Source organism: Acanthochromis polyacanthus, chromosome 4 (genome assembly GCF_021347895.1).
Source record: "Acanthochromis polyacanthus isolate Apoly-LR-REF ecotype Palm Island chromosome 4, KAUST_Apoly_ChrSc, whole genome shotgun sequence".
In the NCBI taxonomy this organism is placed as follows: Eukaryota; Metazoa; Chordata; class Actinopteri; family Pomacentridae; genus Acanthochromis; species Acanthochromis polyacanthus.
The window spans coordinates 46,286,994-46,308,848 of NC_067116.1; the positions used below are offsets into that span (position 1 = coordinate 46,286,994).

General features: G+C 40.3%; 2 long non-coding RNA genes across 2 annotated transcripts; both read left to right on the forward strand.

Moving 5' to 3' along the window:
* Positions 1-1,790: 1,790 nt before the first annotated feature.
* LOC127533746 (uncharacterized) lies at positions 1,791-2,694 on the forward strand. The gene is made up of 3 exons (XR_007941491.1): positions 1,791-1,979; positions 2,085-2,122; positions 2,321-2,694. It is a non-coding gene; the product is annotated as an uncharacterized LOC127533746 (long non-coding RNA).
* A 9,002-nt stretch (positions 2,695-11,696) lies between these two features.
* LOC127533741 (uncharacterized) lies at positions 11,697-12,601 on the forward strand. The gene is made up of 3 exons (XR_007941484.1): positions 11,697-11,923; positions 12,029-12,066; positions 12,265-12,601. It is a non-coding gene; the product is annotated as an uncharacterized LOC127533741 (long non-coding RNA).
* The last annotated feature ends 9,254 nt before the right edge of the window (positions 12,602-21,855 follow it).

Sequence of the window (21,855 nt, forward strand, 5' to 3'; positions counted from 1 at the left end):
ATCTTGCTGCGGCTAACCTTCATTCCTCTCCTTTCCAGGGCAAACCTCCATACCTCTAGCTTCTCCTCCACCTGTTCCCTGCTCTCACTACAGATCACAATGTCATCTGCAAACATCATAGTCCATGGAGACTCCTGTCTAACCTCGCCTGTCATCCGGTCCATCACCATAGCAAACAAGAAGGGGCTCAGAGCTGATCCCTGATGTAGTCCCGCCTCCACCTTGAACTCCTCTGTTACTCCTACAGCACACCTCACCACTGTCTTACATTCCTCATACATGTCCTGCACCACTCTAACATACTTCTCTGCCACTCCAGACTTCCTCATACAAAACCACAGTTCCTCTCTGGGCACCCTGTCATAAGCTTTCTCCAGATCTACAAAGACACAATGCAGCTCCTTCTGGCCTTCTCTGTACTTCTCTATCAACATCCTCAAAGCAAATATTGCATCTGTTGTACTCTTTCTTGGCATGAAACCATACTGCTGCTCACAGATGTTCACCTCTGCCCTTAGCCTAGCTTCAACTACTCTTTCCCATAGCTTCATCGTGTGGCTCATCAGCTTTATTCCTCTGTAGTTGCCACAACTCTGCACATCTCCCTTGTTCTTAAAGATGGGCACCAGCACACTTCTCCTCCATTCCTTGGGCATCTTCTCACTATCTAAGATCCTGTTGAACAACCCAGTCAGAAACTCTACTGCTACCTCTCTGAGACACTTCCATACCTCCACAGGTATATCATCAGGACCAAGTGCTTTTCCACTCTTCATCCTCTTCAATGCCCTCCTCACTTCATCCTTACTAATCTTTGCTACTTCCTGGTCCACAGCAGTCACCTCTTCTACTCTTCATTCTCTCTCATTGTCCTCGTTCATCAAAATATAATTATATAATTATAAAATATAATTCTAAATGCAAGACATTTCTATTCTCTGTTATAGAAAGTTGATGAAGGTAAATCCTGACACTCAGAGAGCACAGCAGCCCTGAACTGAACAGTGTCTGCATGTCATTTTTCATCTCACAATTATTTATTGATCGTTTTTAATTTTATTGAAATATATTTAAATCCAAGTCGCAACTACAAAGCAGTAAAAGGAAAACAAAAACCCAATCAATTTAAAAGCCTCATAATTCATCATTCAAAGAAACGTAAGATTTAAAAAAAATCTTTATACAAAAAATAAATTAAATCTATTTTTTCAACAAATACACCAACGCACAAACGCACCAGTAATGCTAAAGTACAGATACCACAACATCTCTTTAGCTGTAAGCGTTGTATCTAAAGTAAAATATTTCCTCTTTTTTCAATCTCTTGCAGCACCAGAAGATATTGAATATCTGGACTGGACTTATCTCGAGAATAATGTGATTCAAGTAATCTGTGAGCATCGCGGTCGTTCGTTTGGACCAGAGACAATATACAGAGCACATATTATTTTTGACGATTACAGAAGAAATCTTGATGTTGATGATGACAGAACAAGTCTTTATGATGAGAAACCACGTGAGAGCAACAAGTGTGACTTTGAATTCAGAGATCTGAGCTACGGTACGGAATACAGAGTGAAGGTATGTATAATCCTGTTTTTTAATTCTTCAGAATATTCCTATTTTACTGCTCATTTATTGCTGAATGCTGTAATTCTTAATGACGTTCTGTCTTTATAGGTGACTGTTTTCAATGGAGTGCTGGAGAGCAGACCCAAGACGAGATATATTTACACTGGGTGTATGTGCTGTTTTCATTGAAATCACAAAACATAATTTTTCTGTGATGTTTAACTCAGTTTCTCCTCATTGTATCTTGAATGTAACCATTTTGATATTCTTCTGTTGTAATCCTCATTTACAGACAACTACAAAGCTGCCATTATTAATTTTCTGTGCCTCCCCATTGCCAACATATTGGTTGTGGTGTTTATGGTGATCTATGAGAACTACATGAAGAAGCGCAGAGAGTCCAGAAGGTAAAGACCACGTATCAAACCTCCTGAATAAGTCTGACTGTCACTGATTTGTTTCAGTTTACATACAAAGCCACATTTTGATTTACCCTATTATTTTCTCCACAGTGGTGTGAATGACGACATGATGCTTGAATCAACAGCAAGTGAGTAAAATATTAACATCATTATTTGAACACTGTATTGACCTGATATGTTATTCTCCAAAAACTGTGGAACATTCTAATAATTTGTAGCTGTAAATGTGTAAAAGAGCTGAGGCAAGGGAAGTTTCAGAAGCGTACTGAGGCGTGATGTTGTGCTGCAGTTGTACTTTGTGTCATGTTTTCTCTTTGTTGTCATAGTCTACATGAATACACGACCTCCTGGACGGCGTCATAAAGCAGCTCACTGATGAAGGAAGGCCTGATGGAGCTTCACATCAAATCACCATTTACTCTTTATGATAAGTTTTCAAGTTATTCAGCTTGCAGTAGATATTTTATCACATTTTAGAGGCTATTTTTAAATTTGTATTATTGTAATTAGCCAAGAGCTCCAATATTGTACTCTATTGAAATATTGTTTAACAAAGTAAATTCTGTGGTATGTTCATCACTTTGTTGTATTTTGGAATTTAAATGATTCTGATGCTTTGGTGTGCATATTTTACCATGTTAGAAAGTGTCACTTTTCTTGCTGATGTTTTGAACCAAGTCTGGTTAAATAAATAAAATCAACTTAATCACAATGATGTACAGACGTGTTGCTGATTATTAGACAAACCTCCAGAAGTCAGAACAGTGTAGCTTTGCTGAAAATCTGTGGAATAGAATAGCTACAGCAATGAATTGTTCAATGGTGGATTCAGAAAGCTTCATCAACATGTAAAGTTGAGAAACATGTGGCAGTATCAAGTACAGTGTGAGACACAGTGACTGCATTCAAATGCTTTTCTTTCACTGGTAAAGATGCAGCATCACAAACTAGACCAAGGAAGAAAAACACTGGCAGGTTTAGAAAACAGATTTTTTTCAACAGTGTGTTTTGAGATGTCATATGTATGTTTATATGACATGTTTTTGCTTACCATATGGAAATTAATGGAAAATGGTCTATTGTCGCAAAGTGAACTTTGTTGCGAATTAAATAATAATACAGTAAATATTACAGGACAAGTACTTAATCTTTACTCTAAAAAATGAATTTTCACTTTAATTGTAGACATTTTTAACCTGTACCATTGGCTTCATTTTGACCTCTTTGGCTGTTAGGTTTGGTTTAGCAGGCTCTTTGGATGACCCTCACGATACTCGCGCCCATTTGGCGTCACACAGTCGACCTTTTGTCAAAAAACAAAAGAAAGAAAAATCCTTGACAGTACCTTCAGATTCGACGGACAGACGGGCTCAGTGGCCAAAACCAGCTTTCACCATTAAAGACTTCTAGCCAGTAGGCAGCATGATGCAACGGTGTTACATAGTGATGTAAACAAGTTATGGAAGAAACGCCTCGACTTCGTTTCAGGCAGGTCAGGAGCACCGTTTCCTGTGACAGAAATAAACTCCCTTTGCCGTGGACTTTGGACTTTTTAGGTTTGTATATCTTTTACATGCACGGAATAACAGCTTTATAGCACATGGAAGGTGAGGACAAAAACCTGAAAGGCATCATATGGACTCTTAAATCTTTTCTTTTCAAATCAGTCATTTTCCAAAATATTATTCACTGTCCAAGTGTTAAGTATGGAACTGATACACAACTGATTTTTCGTCAGTAATATTTTACTGAAAGCGTTCCTTGGCAGACTTATGTGACGACAACAGATATGTAAACAATTGTATATTATTGTATATCAGCCCAAAATTCCTTCTTCTATCGTTTACTTTTCTAAGCCCCCATGTATTATGCCTCATTTCTTATCTTTTAACTGTAACGTAAACAGGAGGACTGTGCCGCCTTATTTTATTATTTCATTTTATTATTTTAGACAAAAAAATCATCAGGGTCTAAATCATTACAGACAAGGTCTTGTGCCTCATCTTCATCCGAACACTCATGTGGCTCCTCCATTAGTGCAGCTGCAGTCTGAGCTTGTGCTGAAGCCCAAGCTGCTAAAGCAGAGGCAGCATTTGCTGAAAGGGAAAAGGAAGTCAAAATGGAGCAAACGCTTAGAAGCATCTTTAAAGGTCGAGAAGACACATCGAGAAGTACCTCTGGATACTCTTCAGCTAGAGAAAAAAGCTGCAGCTGCGCTAGCTAAGGCTGAAGCTTCAGAGGCAGCCATGGAAGAGGAAAATGAAGACCTCAGCTCCAAAATTAATCTCCAGATTCAAGATCCAACAGAGCGCACAAAAGAATATGTGGAAGACCAGGCAAGGCATACTATCAGTCAGTCAACACCTGCATTACAGGGAACCACTACTGATACTGTTAGTCAACCAACCACTGCTGTGCAACGTGCACCAAAAGCTGCTGTTCAGTATCACATTCACACGTCATGGGTTGGAAGTCAGGGAGCGCATGCTGATGCTCACATTACACTTTACAGGTAGAGCGCCCCAGAAAGTGTGGCATTCAAAAGGAGAAATGCATCACGAGTCACACCGAGGTATTTAATCCTCCTCAAGCTCACCAGTGCACAGATGCTCAACAGGCTAATCAGATCTTGTCAGACTTCATCAGGTGTTTCACAAGACGTGAACTTGCGTCCTCGGGGCTTCTCCGGTCTAGTGATCATTCAGAAAGCTACAGGGCTTGGAAAGTGTCATTCTTGAATGCCATAAGAGGTTTAATCCTTACAGACACTGATACGATGGGCCTCTTGGTGAAGTGACTCGGCACCAAATCAGCTGCACAGGTGAGAAGGGTAAGAGCTGTGTAAATCCACCCTCCAGAAAGAGGGCTCAAAATGACTCGGAACAGATTTGACCAATGGCAATGACGATAATGATGGCTGGGTTTGCTTGAGAGATGAGGAAGAGTATCACAAGTGGATCGGACATTTTAATGAGCCTGTTGGGTGTCGTGGAGACAGGGATCTGACAAATTCTGAGCCAAGCAATGCCATCTTGATTGATAAACATCTGTGAAAGTTATGTAATCCATACGCCCGCCGCCTGGTGACATCATAATATGCAAATTAGATGAGAAATTTACTCCCATCACAAACTTTGGGTCATACTGATGTTTTTTCTCATTTACAGAATATCTTTATCTCTAATCATTTTCAAGTTACAACCTTTTGAAAAAGTGATATCAAAACTGAGTATTTTATTGAAAAACTGTGGCGCCTCAAGGTTTAAATTATCATTGTTATTGTATGTGTATATTTTTGGTAAATGATAAATATTTTGTTTATATCTGGTAAATTCATGTCAGTCACATGATCCGGCCTGCTGAAACGATATTTATACATTGTAGCAATAATAATAATGCTTATCTGCTTTTGTGTTTCAGTTTTACTGCTAGTAGCTACATTAAACAAATTCAACTTGGAGCCTTTTCCCCAAGTGTAGTGATTGGAGATGAAGTTTATCTGCCTGTCAGTTCATGCAAGGCGTGTGAGGAGGACAGGACAAGGACAGTAAATGCAAAGCTGACTGTGTGTCAAACCACACATTTGTTCATGTACACAAACAAAGTTCTGAAATCTGGATCCAAATACCATTGTGTGTTCATACATATTAACAGACTGACTAAAAGAAATATTAAAAGAAAGATGTGTGGTTTCCTGTTAGCAGCAGCAAAACAGAAATGAAGCTTCCTCCTCCAACTAGAAGATAGCGGTCCTCCTTCTCAGAACAGTGACGAAAGAACTTTTAAAACAGCTTCTTGTGTCAGTATTTTCCAGTTGGACTGTATTTACTGTATGTATGTGGTTGGACACAAAGTGACTCCTGGATATGGCAGCTCTCTGGGGTCTCACCGTCCTGCTGCTCTTTGCTCCGTTCATCGGTTTGGCTGAATTTTGTTGTAAGTAACCAAAGTGTTTTTTTGAAGTTGGGTCGTTGTTTTTCTCATCCTTAACCCTCATCAGTGCACCTGGAATATAACAAGTTATATACTATATATTGGTATATAACTTGCCAGATTTTTTATTTGGAAGTTGGATTTTTTTTTTTTAGATAATTGTTATCTACATAGTTGTCATCACGTACACCAAAGCTTGTTTGATTGAAAAATCATTTGGGGCCCATGTGGACCCCAGTCAGACTGTGCATCTTTTATTTATCTATGTTTGTGTTTTGTTGCTCTTGTGATGACTGCTTCAGTTGCATTGTGTTTCATTTCAATTCAGGAGTTCTTACACTAATATTGTAAGCAATACACTTCAGTAATCATCAATAATAATTTCATTGTTTCTTTCATATTTGTATCTGTAGACGACACACGTTTCAGGAAAATATACATTGAGAGGATATGGACAGGTACAGGAATATGAAACAAATGAAATACTACTGGGTCCAGCTGCACCCCAAGTGTACGGATTAATAGGGTTTGTCACGTGTACTGATGAGGGTCAAGAGAAAAATATTATTTATGTTTTACATATGAAGAAAAAACTAAAACAATAAAATAATAGCCATCTTAAGGCCTCAACGTCTGATTTTTATAACCGATTAAAATCACTGTCTTTGAAAGAAGCACTTTACCACGCACTTAATAATGTGTGAAAACTTTAAAATTAATGTCACTGTTATATTTTATTATCATGAAATTCAGTTTGTTTTTCAGGTGAATATTGTTTGTTTACTGCTGGTTAAAATCGCTTTTCCGAAACCACCACGCCTTGACGATGAAACCTGTGAAATGAGTGAGATTATATTTGAAAAATAAAAACACACAAAAAAAAACACCTTTCCTGAAACTTTATGTTACAACTTTGAAGTTGCTCATTTAAAAAAAATAAATTCTCATTCATTACAAAGAATAACACATAGATGTGGATTTTGATTAAGACTTTGATAATTCAGGATTTTCATGTCAGCACAAGATTGCTGATAGAACACCTCAGTCTGTATGAAAAGTTACTTTATCCATTCTTACAGGAACATCTGTACTGAGGTCTACTCTCAGTCATTTGAAAAAGGAGAATTTTTGAAAACCTAAATATAGAGTCAACAATTAATTTAACACAGAACTAAAACTGAGCCTCTGTCAGGACCAAGTTGTGTGCTGAGAGGACAAATTCAAAACTCCACACTTGTGTTAATAAGCATCACATTACAAAAAAAAAAGCATATATATACAGGGTTACCCAAAAAATGAATCCACCTTTAAGCAGCTGATAACTCACTTCACACCACCAGACTTCTTTTTATGGGGATACCTAAAAGACAAAGTCTACACAATGAGACCTGCAACAGTCACTGAACTGAGAGCAATCATTGAACGTGAATACACGCAAATACCAAAGGAACTGTTTCATGATGTGTGCTATTCCATCGCTTTGTGTTGTCGGCAGTGTCTGGACCAGAACGGACATCAGTTTGAGAACAGGTGGTGACAAAACAATAGAATGATGTTTGCAAATTCTTTTACACGTTGAAAATTAAACAAATCATAATAAACACCTAGTTTACAATTATTTAAAGTGTGTATACATTTTTGTGGGACACCCTGTATGTATATAGTGCAATTTTAACATTTTAAAACCTTAATATTCAAACAAATAAAATGAAAAATACTGTATGAGTACTTGTGAGGAACTGTATTTTACTTTAAAATGTAACTACTACTTTAACTTTAATTCATATAAGTCAATTATATAACGTGTTTTGGGGAAAAAATGTCCTTGTGCAAGTAAAGTGTGTTTAACAATAAGATAAAATAAAGAATTTTTTTTACTGCAATTAATAGAATAAGGCAATGCACATTAAACAGCTAAAAAGTCTAACAGTAAAATTGATTTCTTGCCGTGTCTCACCTCCTCCAGATGTACATTTTATGCTCTTCAAAGCAACACTTTTATTTTGACCTGAGATAGAAAAAGATAAACTCACAATACCTTCTCTGTAACTAAAACCTCAGAAAACATCAAATGCTACCATATAAGTGTGTGAAGCTATTTGTGTTTCAGAAAGTGGTTTTTCATTATTGCATCGCTTTGTGCAGTAAACAGACACATTTATCTGGATACAGAAAATATTTTGTTCAACAGTTAGTGGCTGAAGAAAAAGAACAACTGAAACTACTGTATTATGGGAAATATGTGCCGTATTTGTCAGGGGTTTTACAAATTCTGAGGTTTATTTTTAAATCTCCAAAAAATGTAAGTACATTTTCTAGTTCCTTCACTTACAGTGTAACATTTACTTTTTAAAACATACTTTTGGGGGTTTTAGAACCTAAAATAATAATGAAGAAGATGATTTTAAATTAGTTTTTTTTAAATTACGCATAAGTAGCTCCCAAAAGAACAGGGTACATTTGTCCTCACAACTATGCATCTTTTCATCTGTCTGTGGTTGGTATCTGATTATCCAGAGCAAGTTTTGCAAGACAGCAAATTCAAAAACAAATTCTAGCTTTTTTTTTTATCAGATCAACATTCATGAGGGAGGATTTAGAAACATAGAAACATCCTGTTTGTAACAAAACTACCATGAATTGGTTTTATCATGCAGAATAAAAGCTCGATGAATCGTCTGTAAAGATGTAGGTAGCATGAAATGTTAGTTTAGCATCATATCAGATGAAAATGTGGGCAGCACACTTTCCAGACTGCAGCTACTTTTCCTCCTCAAATGAACCACAACCACTTTACCCAGCATGCAATCTGACTCTCAGACAAACTGAACCGAAAACCCGACAACATCTCTTCACCACAGCGACAACTAAAATGAGATCTTAGGGAAATATAACAGCATTGACGCATATTTAAATGATCTTTCTAAATCCTCAGATGACTTAGATCCAAGTGAAATAAAACAGACTGTTTCCACTGGACTTCCTGCAACGATCGAACTGACGTTCCCTTCAGAATGCAGAAGTCTCTCTGTTGATTACACCTGTTCAGGTAAGTGGAAAGACCAGAAGTGGAGACTTTCAGCAACATTATCAGAACATTTACATGGAAATAGATGCAGTTTAAACACTAACACAGCATTAAAACAATGAACGATTATGAAAATCAGTTTAGGTGTTTTGGTGAGAGAAGACTGAGCTGCTGCTTTGTGCTCTTTGTCAATCTGTTCTGAATATTGTTTCTCTGAAAGTGTCCAAAGATGAATCTGAACCTAGAAGATAACTGCTCATCCACACTGAGATACAAACACCAGTTATTGTAGAAATCCTGTCATACTTGTGTCTCCTCAGAAAATGGAAAAGTTAATGACTCCAAGAAACTGTCTGAGCTGGAGCCTTTCACAGACTACACCTGTACTGGTCTGATTAAAGACAACAACGTCCCCTTAGATAAGAGAACTACACCGATCCCCGTCAGGATCGACTGTAGTAAGTTTGATATTTACTTTAACTCAGTGGAGTGAAAGTTTGTATCCTCAGAGGAGTAAATCACAGTAACAGGAAGAAGATTTATTATTGCTGACATCAACTGTGTTCCAACAGGTTTCAGAATAACCATCACAAAGAGAGAGACAACCAACACTTCCATTGAGCTGACCTGGACAACAACCAGTGACAACTGCCAAGACGACCTTCCTAGACTTCAGAACCTTTCACTGTCTTATGACTGCAGCTGTGAGATGAATAAAAGTAAAAGTAAGTAAAATCGTTTGGAGTCATTGTATTTTTTAGGACTTTTAAAAAATGAAATATGTGTTTAAATCCTCAGTGAGTCTCTTGCATTCAGATGTTTCTTTGTTCCAACGTTTCAGAACATTAAAGTAAATGTAAATGATGTTGTGTCATGTTGTGGTTTTCATTGTTCTTAAAATACTCACATACAGTAATATACAGAACAAGCATTGAAATGTCACAGTTTGATGACAGTTTTCTACAGAAACATTGACGTGTTCACAGTTAAAAATGTTACTGTGCAGAAGATGAACTGATCTGAAACAGTTTTCTGCAGAAAGAGTGATAAAAGCAGTTTCTCAGTCTGCTGCTCATAGAGTAAACAGTGAATACTGAGGTTTTAGCTCACAGGACCACAATCAGAGCTGGAGATTCTTAATGTGTAACCTGACAAACAGACCAGTGTGTTTGTGGATATTTCTACAACTTTAACATGAGATTCAGTCATTTCAGTGTCTTTAGATTGACCTGCTGTTACTAAAACAGTTCATTAAGATTCTGTTGCAGTTTCAGGAAATTTGATTCCACATCCTGATGGAGGAAAATGTAAATTTACTGGACTCTTACCGTACACTGAACACACCTGTGGCATAGTTCCCACCTACAAAAAGGACAACAAAGATGACCAACGGCTAAGAGTTCCCCTGAAAACTGATGTTGGAAGTAAGTGACCAAGAAAATATCAGATCACAGAACTCAAAACACAGAAAACAAAATGTCTAGTATTCATTCATCACAATTAAACTCTGTTTTGCTGCATTTCTGTTGTTTACCATCTTGTTAAGATCAATTTATTGATGTAAAAATTATATCTTTTTAAAACACCTGGAACTTTTCAATGTAGAAACAGTGCAAATATTTTAGGAGAAAACTGAAATCATGTGATTCACAAAAATACAACTCCATTCTGTCTGGAACAGAAACTATGTTGAATTAAGTCAGTACTTTGCTTTAATGAATGAACTAATAACTATCTAAGGTAATTATTTAAAATATAATTCTAAATGCAAGATATTTCTATTCACTGTTATAGAAAGTTGATGAAGGTAAATCCTGACACTCAGAGAGCACAGCAGGCCCTGAACCTAACACCAATAGTGACAAAACATTATAATTAACATTTAAAATATTCTCTAATCATTAGTAAACAGATCAGTGTTCAACACTCACCAGAATCATATATTTTCTCATTGAAGTTCTTACTCTCAGTGTTTTTCTCTGTGATCTGTGAATGTGTAGAAATTTACCAGCTTCAGTCAGTTCAGTTCAAATGTGTCTGCATTTCATTTTTCATCTCACAATTTTTTATTGATAGTTTTTAATTTTATTGAAATATATTTAAATCAAGTCCAAACTACAAAACAGTAAAAGGAAAGCAAAACCACAATTTAAAAGCCTCATAATTCATCATTCAAAGAAACATAAGATTTAAAAAAAATATTTATACAAACAATAAATTAAATAATATTTTTTGCAACGAATACACCAATGAACAAATGCACCAATAATGCTAAAGTACAGATACCACAACATCTCTTTAGCTGTAAGCGTTGTATCTAAAGTAAAATATTTCATCTTTTTTCAATCTCTTGCAGCACCAGAAGATATTGGATATCTGTACTGGACTCATCTCGAGGATACTGTGTGTAAAGTCAGGTGTGAATATCGCGGTCGTTCGTTTGGACCAGAGACAGAACAAGTCTTAATGTTAATGATGACAGAACAAGTCTTAATGATGAGAAACGTGAGAGCAACAAGTGTGACTTTGAATTCAGAGATCTGAGCTGCGGTACGGAATACGAAGTGGAGGTATGTATAATCCTGTTTTGTAATTCTTCAGAATATTCCTATTTTACTGCTCATTTATTGCTGAATGCTGTAATTCTTAATGATGTTCTGTCTTTATAGGTGACTGTTTTCAATGGAGTGCTGGAGAGCAATCCCAGGATAAGATCCATTTTCACCGGGTGTACGTGCTGTTTTCATTGAAATCACAAAACATAATTTTCCTGTGATGTTTAACTCAGTTTCTCCTAATTGTATCTTGAATGTAACCATTTTGATATTCTTCTGTTGTAATCCTCATTTACAGACAACCCCACAGCTGCCATTATTAATTCTCTGTGCCTCCCCATTGCCAACATATTGGTTGTGGTGTTTATGGTGATCTATGAGAACTACATGAAGAAGCGCAGAGAGTCCAGAAGGTAAAGACCACGTATCAAACCTCCTGAATAAGTCTGACTGTCACTGATTTGTTTCAGTTTACATACAAAGCCACATTTTGATTCACCCTATTATTTTCTCTACAGTGGTGTGAATGACGACATGATGCTTGAATCAACAGCAAGTGAGTAAAATATTAACATCATTATTTGAACACTGTATTGACCTGATATGTTATTCTCCAAAACCTGTGGAATATGATAATAATTTGTAGCTGTAAATGTGTAAAAGAGCTGAGTCAAGAGAAGTTTTAGAAGCATACTGAGGCGTGATGTTGTGCTGCAGTTGTACTTTGTGTCATGTTTCCTCTTTGTTGTCATAGTCTACATGAATACACGACCTCCTGGACGGCGTCATAAAGCAGCTCGCTGATGAAGGAAGGCCTGATGGAGCTTCACATCAAATCACCATTTACTCTCTATAAGTTTTCAAGTTATTCAGCTTGCAGTAGATATTTTATCACATTTTAGAGGCTATTTTTAAAGTTTTATTATTGCTATTAGCCAAGAGCTCCAATATTGTACTCCATTGAAATATTGTTTAACAAAGTAAATTCTGTGGTATCTTCATCCATTTGTTGTATTTTGGAATTTCAGTGATTCTGATGCTTTGGTGTGCATATTTTACCATGTTAGAAAGTGTCACTTTTCTTGCTGATGTTTTGAACCAAGTCTGGTTAAATAAATAAAATCAACTTAATCACAATGATGTACAGACGTGTTGCTGATTATTAGACAAACCTCCAGAAGTCAACAGTGTAGCTTTGCTGAAAATCTGTGGAATAGAATAGCTACAGCAATGAATTGTTCAATGGTGGATTCAGAAAGCTTCATCAACATGTAAAGTTGAGAAACATGTGGCAGTATCAAGTACAGTGTGAGACACAGTGACTGCATTCAAATGCTTTTCTTTCACTGGTAAAGATGCAGCATCACAAACTAGACCAAGGAAGAAAAACACTGCCAGGTTTAGAAAACAGATATCTTAACAGCCTGGATACACATTTGTACATAAACACAAAACAAGCACTGAAAACTGGATCCAAATATACCTGTGCATACATATGGACAGACTGACTAATAGAAATATGAGCAGAAAGACGTGTGGTTTCCTGTTTGAAGCAGCAGAGATGAGGCTTCCTCTACCAAAGTGAAGGTAGCAGTCCTCTTTCTAGGCCGAGTCAAAAAACCTGCTGCTCTTTGATCAGATCATTGGTTTGGGCAAACATCAGCAACAACCTTCACTGTTGACTTAAAGAGCCCACATGGTGCTTTTAGATTGTCCCCTTTCCTTAGTGTGTTACAGCTTTGTGTGCATGTAAAAGGTCTGCAAACGTTGTTCTGCTACTTGTCTACATCACCACATGTAATATATTTGCATAGCATTTGCCTAGTGGATAGTTTGGCATGCCCGAAAACAAAGACTAAACAGAAAAGGTCAAATTGCAGACCCATGATCTGAGGCCTATGTAGGCAATGTAAACTCTCACTTATTTTATCTTAGCAAGGCATCCAAATGGTCCAGTTGCTGAAACGTCACTCATTATGGATTTAAAAGGCCTACTTTAAAAGAGGAGCCTGTAGTAACCTGTGGGGCTGAGAAACGAGACCAATGAGAAACTGCAGTTCCTCAAACAGCCACTGGAGACGGACTTCAAAAGTGAGTCAGTCATAAAACTGAACCACTCACTCACTCACGCCCTCAACAGGGTGGAAAAAAGGGTCACTTCCTTGGACTCCTTTCCTCCTTTTCTGCCTCAATTGCTTACCATATGGAAATTAATGGAAAATGGTCTATTGTCTCAAAGTGAACTTTGTTGCGAATTAAATAATAATACAGTAAATATTACAGGACAAGAACATAATCTTTTCTAAAAAAATGAATTTTCACTTTAATTGTAGACATTTTTAACCTGAACCATTGGCTTCATTTTGAGCTCTTTGGCTGTTAGGTTTGGTTTAGCAGGCTCTTTGGATGACCCTCACGACACTCGCGGCCATTTGGCATCACACAGTCGACCTTTTGTAAAAAAGCAAAACAAAGAAAAATCCTTGACAGTACCTTCAGATTCGACGGACAGACGGGCTCAGTGGCCAAAACCAGCTTTCACCATTAAAGACTTCTAGCCAGTAGGCAGCATGATGCAACGGTGTTACATAGTGATGTAAACAAGCTATGGAAGAAACGCCTTGACTTCGTTTCAGGCAGGTCAGGAGCACCGTTTCCTGTGACAGAAATAAACTCCCTTTGCCGTGGACTTTGGACTTTTTAGGTTTGTATATCTTTTACATGCACGGAATAACAGCTTTATAGCACATGGAAGGTGAGGAAAAACCTGAAAGGCATCATATGGACTCTTAAATCTTTTCTTTTCAAATCAGTCATTTTCCAAAATATTATTCACTGTCCAAGTGTTAAGTAAGGAACTGATATACAACTGATTTTTCGTCAGTAATATTTTACTGAAAGCGTTCCTTGGCAGACTTATGTGACGACAATATATATGTAAACAATTGTATATTATTGTATATCAGCCCAAAATTCCTTCTTCTATCGTTTACTTTTCTAAGCCCCCATGTATTATGCCTCATTTCTTATCTTTTAACTGTAACGTAAACAGGAGGACTGTGCCGCCTTATTTTATTATTTCATTTTATTATTTTAGACAAAAAAAATCATCCGGGTCCAAGTCATTACGGACAAGGTCTTGTGCCTCATCTTCATCCGAACACTCATGTGGCTCCTCCACTAGTGCAGCTGCAGTCTGAGCTTGTGCTGAAGCCCAAGCTGCTAAAGCAGAGGCAGCATTTGCTGAAAGGGAAAAGGAAGTCAAAATGGAGCAAGTGCTTAGAAGCATCTTTAAAAGTCGAGAAGACACATCGAGAAGTATCAACCGACCACTGCTGTACAACGTGCACCAAAAGCTGCTGTTCAGTATCACATTCACACGTCATGGGTAGGGCTGAGTACCGAACTTCGGTTCTTTAATGGCACCGACCGAAATGTTTCGGTACTAATGAGTATCGAAATAAGCCTCGTCTTTCGGTTCCATGTTCCGGTACTTATCACGTGATTATGATAAAGCAAACCTGTGATTGGCTGTAACATTACACGTGATTGCGGCAAGCCGGAAAAAAGCATGCTGCCCGTTCACAGACAGGTTTCACGTTAGGTACATTGAATTTACTGCAGTTGTTTAGCATGTCGTCGAAGTGGGAAAAGATGCCTCTGAGGTCTAAAACGTGGCTCTACTTTTGTAAAATGGACGCTGTAACAGGAGAACCTGTCTGCGGCTCTGCTCAGCACAATAACCACGGCAGTTCGGCCAATGCAGACAAAAGTCTTTTATTCACCACACCGTCTCAATGTAAATAAAACAGTCTCTCTTCCTTGCCCGGCGCTACACCGGACCTCGTCCGGTAAACAGTCTCAACGTCCGCCGGCTCTCCGCCGGTTCTCCTCCGGTAAACAGTCTCAGCGTCAGCCGGATCTCCACAGGATCTCGTTCGATAAGCTGCCCGCTCCACCGGACCTCGTCCTGTCCGCTGTCCTCCGCTCGTCCGTTCCCCCGTCCTCTCTGTCCGTCTGTCTTTTGTCCTCTGCTTCAGTCTGTTACTGCCGAGAGAATCAGGTGAGTCTAATTGGTGCCAGCTGCGCTAATTAACCTGACGCTGGTTCCACACACTCTCCTCCACACCTCTCCCCTCTGCAGCTGAGCTCTCCCACGCCCATCGCCACAGACGCCAATAGTGCGCGGTGCAGTATATGCCAAAGCGGGTGGTAAACTCCATCTAAGGCTAAATACCGGCACGAGACCGATAGTCGACAAGTACCTTAAGGGAAAGTTGACAAGAACTTTGAAGAGAGAGTTCAAGAGGGTGTGAAACCGTTAAGAGGTAAACGGGTGGGGTCCGCGCAGTCCGCCCGGGAGATTCAACTCGGCGGGCCAGGGGCGGCCGCTCGGTGCGGGAGGATCCCCTCGCGGGACCTCTCACCGGGTGCGGGCCGTCCCCCGCCTGGCGCATTTCCTCCGCGGCGGTGCGCCGCGACCGGCTCCGGGTCGGCCAGGAAGGGTCCGGGGCCGAAGGTGGCTCAGAATGTACTGAACTGTACATTGCTTGCAAATGTTCTTTTGCACTGGAAATCACTGGAAAATTAAACTCAAGATGTGAAAAGTAATGTGTAATGCAATTTTCATTCTGTTAGAGTATATATTGTAAAACTGGTATCGAAAAAAGTATCGTTTAGGAACCGGTATCGAAGTGAAGGTATCGGAATTGGTACCGGTATCGAAACTTTTAGATTGATACCCAGCCCTAGTCATGGGTTGGAAGTCAGGGAGCGCATGCTGAAGACAGATGGTCAACAGGCTAATCAGATCTTGTCAGACTTCATCAGGTTTTTCGCAAGACGTGAACTTGCGTCCTCGGGGCTTCTCCAGTCTAGTGATCATTCAGAAAGCTACAGGGCTTGGAAAGTGTCATTCTTGAATGCCATAAGAGGTTTAATCCTTACAGACACTGATACGATGGGCCTCTTGGTGAAGTGACTCGGCACCAAATCAGCTGCACAGGTGAGAAGGGTAAGAGCTGTGTAAATCCACCCTCCAGAAAGAGGGCTCAAAATGACTCGGAACAGATTTGACCAATGGCAATGACGATAATGATGGCTGGGTTTGCTTGAGAGATGAGGAAGAGTATCACAAGTGGATCGGACATTTTAATGAGCCTGTTGGGTATCGTGGAGACAGGGATCTGACAAATTCTGAGCCAAGCAATGCCATCTTGATCGATAAACATCTGTAAAAGTTATGTAATCCACCTACAAAAACATCAACGTTGGTCAACAGCAAAGTATTTCCCTGAAAACTGATGTTGGAAGTAAGTGAGCAAGAAAGTATCAGATCACAGTCCTCAAAACACAGAACACAAGATGTCTAGTATTCATTCATCACAATTAAACTCTGTTTTGCTGCATTTCTGTTGTTTACCATCTCGTTAAGATCAATTTGTTGATGAAAAAATTATATCTTTTTAAAACACCTGGAACCTTTCAATGTAGAAACAGTGCAAATATTTTAGGAGAAAACTGAAATCATGTGATTCACAAAAATACAACTCCATTCTGTCTGGTACAGAAACTATGTTGAATTAACTCAGTACTTTGCTTTAATTAATGGACTAATAACTATCTAAGGTAATTATTTGAAATATAATTCTAAATGCAAGACATTTCTATTCACTGTTATAGAAAGTTGATGAAGGTAAATCCTGACACTCAGAGAGCACAGCAGGCCCTGAACCTAACACCAATAGTGACAAAACATTATAATCAACATTTAAAATATTCTCTAATCATTAGTAAACAGATCAGTGTTCAACACGTACCAGAATCATATATTTTCTCATTGAAGTTCTTACTCTCAGTGTTTTTCTCTGTGATCTGTGAACGTGTAGAAATTTACCAGCTTCAGTCAGTTCAGTTCAAATGTGTCTGCATGTCATTTTTCATCTCACAATTTTTTATTGATGGTTCTTAATTTTCTTGAAATATATTTAAATCAAGTCCAAACTACAAAGCAGTACCAGGAGAACAAAACCACAATTTAAAAGCCTCATAATTCATCATTCAAAGAAACATAAGATTAAAAAAAACTTATACAAACAATAAATAAAATAAATAAATAAATAAAATAATATTTTTTGCAACAAATACACCAACACACAAACGCACCAGTAATGCTGAAGTACAGATACCACAACATCTCTTTAGCTGTAAGCGTTGTATCTAAAGTAAAATATTTCCTCTTTTTTCAATCTCTTGCAGCACCAGAAGATATCGAATATCTGCACAGGACTCATCTCGAGAATACTGTGCGTAAAGTCAGCTGTGACTATCGCGGTCGTTCGTTTGGACCAAAGACGATATACAGAGCACATATTATTTTTTATGCTTACAGAAGAAATCTTAATGTTGATGATGACAGAACAAGTCTTTATGATGAGAAACAACGTGAGAGCAACAAGTGTGACTTTGAATTCAGAGATCTGAGCTATGATACGGAATACGAAGTGGTGGTATGTATAATCCTGTTTTTTAATTCTTCAGAATATTCCTATTTTACTGCTCATTTATTGCTGAATGCTGTAATTCTTAATGATGTTCTGTCTTTATAGGTGACTGTTTTCAATGGAGTGCTGGAGAGCAATCCCAGGACTGATTACATTTTCACCGGGTGTACGTGCTGTTTTCATTGAAATCACAAAACATAATTTTCCTGTGATGTTTAACTCAGTTTCTCCTCATTGTATCTTGAATGTAACCATTTTGATATTCTTCTGTTGTAATCCTCATTTACAGTCAACTACAAAGCTGCCATTATTAATTCTCTGTGCCTCCCCATTGCCAACATATTGGTTGTGGTGTTTATGGTGATCTATGAGAACTACATGAAGAAGCGCAGAGAGTCCAGAAGGTAAAGACCACGTATCAAACCTCCTGAATAAGTCTGACTGTCACTGATTTGTTTCAGTTTACATACAAAGCCACATTTTCATTTACCCTATTATTTTCTCCACAGTGGTGTGAATGACGACATGATGCTTGAATCAACAGCAAGTGAGTAAAATATTAACATCATTATTTGAACACTGTATTGACCTGATATGTTATTCTCCAAAAACTGTGGAATATTATAATAATTTGTAGCTGTAAATGTGTAAAAGAACTGAGTCAAGAGAAGTTTTAGAAGCGTACTGAGGCATGATGTTGTGCTGCAGTTGTACTTTGTGTCATGTTTCCTCTTTGTTGTCATAGTCTACATGAATACACGACCTCCTGGACGGCGTCATAAAGCAGCTCACTGATGAAGGAAGGCCTGATGGAGCTTCACATCAAATCACCATTTACTCTCTATGATAAGTTTTAAAGTTATTCAGCTTGCAGAAGATCTTTTATCACATTTTAGAGGCTATTTTTAAATTTGTGTTACTGTTATTAGCCAAGAGCTCCAATATTGTACTCTATTGAAATATTGTTTAACAAAGTAAATTCTGTGGTATCTTCATCCATTTGTTGTATTTTGGAATTTAAATGATTTTGATGCTTTGGTGTGCATATTTTACCATGTTAGAAAGTATCACTTTTCTTGCTGATGTTTGAACCAAGTCTGGTTAAATAAATAAAATCAACTTAATCACAATGATGTACAGACGTGTTGCTGATTATTAGACAAACCTCCAGAAGTCAGAACAGTGTAGCTTTGCTGAAAATCTGTGGAATAGAATAGCTACAGCAATGAATTGTTCAATGGTGGATTCAGGAAAGCTTCATCAACATGTAAAGTTGAGAAACATGTGACAGTATCAAGTACAGTGTGAGACACAGTGCAACCCGGTCTCACAAGGATTTGTGAAACTGTCACGTAAATTAATCTTATGGTTTCGTGCGCACCAACACGGTTTCTCATGTTTTTTGTGTTGCTCACAACGACATTCAAACCAATGTTTTTCGTGTTGCTCACAACTAAATTCACACCAATGTATTTCAAGCGGAGGACTTTTCATGCCACTCAGAACGTATTTCAAACGAATATTTTTAATGTAAAAGCGTTGCGAATCCAACGCTATATTTTGCATTACATCGTCCCATATTTATAATGTAACGCAGGGGTCAGCAAATAGATGTGGTTTCGGGCCAAAATTTGTGTAAACATTATTCGGCCGTTTGACCGAAGGACCGGTGCGCTGGTATTTATTTATGTAGCTCCAGGAACAACCTAGAGACTTGTGCTTCGAATCAGTTTTTCACCAAGGTCACCTGAATCACCCCTAAAAGTTTCAGCTCATTTGATGCAAAAATGACCCGGGGGCCGGACAGGGCAGAGGGGCCGCTCCGGCGGACGGCCCGGGGGCCGGACAGACATCTGGGTTGGAGGCTGGACTGGGGGCGGAGCCGGGTCCGGTGGGTCCTCCGGGGGCGGAGCCGGGTCCGGTGGGTCCTCCGGGGGCGGAGCCGGGTCCGGTGGGTCCTCCGGGGGCGGCACAGAACACTGATCCAGGGGCCCCTCCGGGGGCGGCACAAGATCCAGGGGCCCCTCCGGGGGCGGAGCTGGAGGGAAGGCGCAGAGCCTCCTCAGGGGCTCGGAGAAGGCCTTATGCCCTTCTAAGGCCGCTGAGGTCCCGGGGACTGGAGGCGGGGCGTCGTCGACCTCTGCGGAAACTGGAGGCGGGGCGTCGTCGACCACCGCGGGGACTGGAGGCGGGGCGTCGTCGACCACCGCGGGGACTGGAGGCGGATGGCTACTTGGGAAAAGTGTGACAGGGCTGTCCAAGTCAATCAGGGGGGTGTCCAGGAACTGCTGAATGTAGTCGGGTAGACAGTTGATCAGTCCAGGTCGCTGAATCGCTAATCGAAGGCCCCGGACCACAGTCTCCTCCCTGGGGTCTCTCCTCCACTCGTTATGTAGATCGCATAATGCATAAAAGTATATGCTGTTCTCCAAACAGGAGAAGAGAACTACAAGGGAGGAGCCCTGGGTCCAGGGCAGGGTGTCAGCCGGGTCCTCTGTTGGTGGAATCGGGGTCAGGTTCTGGGGAACAGAGGTCTGGTTCAGGGCTCAGTTCTGAGGGTCAGTGGGCTGATTCTGGAGGCCGGAGGGCTGGGCAGGGTTCTGGTCGTGGGTCTGATCCTGGGGAACAGGGGACAGGAGAATGGACGACAAGTGGACAACAGATGGAGGGTCAAAGAGGGGCTTTGATGGGGCAGGATCCTGGGAGCCACGGCGCCTCCTGGTGTGGCGTCCTCGGCGGCCAGGTCGCTCAACGGCCGGCTCCACGATTGGCGGGAGGACCGGTTCAGGCAGGAAACTAGGGGGGTCCAGACCCAGGGTTTTCTGTAACAATAGGTCGCACAAGGCATGGGAAGTGATGGAAAAAGATGGGGACTGGGTGTTTCTTTTCTGGGGGGCATGCTGCTTCTTAGATGGCGGCTTCAGGGCTAGTCGGGTTCCCCAGAAGGGAGAGGATGAGTCATAAACCGACATGGTGGCTGGGGGGAATCGGGGAGGCAAGACTGTGAGGGGAGAGGGTTGGTCCAAACCCTGGTAGTGGGCTCTCCGGGTCCGTTGTTTGGCCAGAGTGTTCTGTCACGAACTGAGCTGGTGGACCCGAGCAGAGAGCCACACTACCAAGGCTGGTTGAAATGTAAGTGTTTAATTGTTAGGGGTGAAATGGTGGCTAGGTGGGGGAAAACCAGGGTACAGGAGCGGGGGGTTCCAGGCAGGAGTGGGGGTTCCAGGCAGGAGTGGGGGTTCCAGGCAGGAGTGGGGGTTCCAGGCAGGAGTGGGGGTTCCAGGCAGGAGTGAGGGTCCCGGCAGGAGTGGGGGTCCAGGCAGAACCGGGGGGTTTGGGCCAGGCACGGGGGAAGTCCAGGCAGGGAAGAACCGGTGATAAGAGGTCTGGGGAGAGCCGGAGGGGAAGGAGGATGGCGGAGATCCCGGACAGCTGAATCTGAGGGGAAGCAGGAGGAAACAAAGTAAGAGAAACAAGGCAGGAACTGAAACTGGTAGTACTAGAGGCGAGAGAGCAAACTGAACTGTGTGGTTCTGGTTTAACACTCTGGCAGGGAGTGGAAGGCTGAGCCGGTACTTATTGTTGAGGTGAGTCATTAGTGAGATGATCATCAGCTGTCCGGGAGCCGTGGAGGTGGTTGATTGCCTGAGTGGAGTCAGCTGAGAAGCCAGACTCCACTCAGGCACCGAGCTGCAGGGGAAGACACAGGGCAGAGGAGTGGATGGGAGACAGGCAAGACAGACAGGGCAGAGGAGAAGGGAGCTGTGACACTCGGAACAGATTTGACCAATGGCAATGACGATAATGATGGCTGGGTTTGCTTGAGAGATGAGGAAGAGCAT